The sequence below is a fragment of the Chiloscyllium plagiosum genome, chromosome 1 (genome assembly GCF_004010195.1).
Source record: "Chiloscyllium plagiosum isolate BGI_BamShark_2017 chromosome 1, ASM401019v2, whole genome shotgun sequence".
In the NCBI taxonomy this organism is placed as follows: domain Eukaryota; kingdom Metazoa; phylum Chordata; class Chondrichthyes; order Orectolobiformes; family Hemiscylliidae; genus Chiloscyllium; species Chiloscyllium plagiosum.
Window position 1 is genome coordinate 51614343 of NC_057710.1, and position 1119 is coordinate 51615461.

Here is a 1119-nt window from a genome sequence, read left to right on the forward strand (position 1 = left end):
TTACTATTAATACCATCTTCTATATCATTAATATATATTGTAAAAAGCTGTGGCCCCAGCACTGATCCCTGCGGTACCCCACTGGTCACTGCCTGCCATTCCGAAACGGAGCCGTTTATCACTACTCTGTTTCCTGTCAGCCAACCAATTTTCTATCCAAGTCAGTACTTTGCCCCCAATACCATGTGCCCTAATTTTGCTCACTAACCTCCTATGTGGGACTTTCTCAAAGGCCTTCTGAAAGTCCAGGTACACTACATCCACTGGATCTCCCTTGTCCATCTTCAGAGTTACATCCTCAAAAAATTCCAGAAGATTAGTCAAGCATGATTTCCCCTTCATAAATCCATGCTGACTCTGACCTATCCTGTTACTGCTATCCTGATGTGTCGTAATTTCATCCTTTATAATTGACTCCAGCATCTTTCCCACCACTGAGGTCAGACTAACTGGTCTATAATTTCCTGCTTTCTCTCTCGCCCCTTTCTTAAAAAGTGGGACAACATTAGCCACCCTCCAATCCGTAGGAACTGATCCTGAATCTATCGACCTCTGAAAAATAATCACCAATGCATCCACGATTTCTCGAGCCACTTCCTTCAGTACCCTGGGATGTAGACCATCAGGCCCCGGGGACTTATCAGCCTTCAGTCTCTCCAACACCATTTCTTGCCTAATATAAATTCCCTTCAGTTCAGGTCCTTCAGCCACTGTTACCTCTGGAGATTGCTTGTGTCTTCCCCAGTGAACACAGATCTGAAGTACCAATTCAACTCTTCTGCCATTTCTTTGTTCCCTGTAATATATTCCCCCGATCCTGTCTTCAAGGGCCCAATTTTAGTCCTAACCATTTTTTTCCCTTTCACATACCTAAAAAAGCTTTTACTATCCTCCTTTATATTTTTGGCCAGTTTACCTTCGTACCTTATTTTTTCTCTGCGTATTTCCTTCTTAGTAATCCTCTGTTGTTATTTAAAAGCTTCCCAGTCCTCCGTTTTCCCAGTCATCTTTGCTATGGTATACTTGTTCTCTTTTGACTTTATATGTTTCTGAACTTCCCTCATCAGCCACAGCCACCCATGCCTCCTCATAGGATCTTTCTTCCTTTCTGGAATGAAC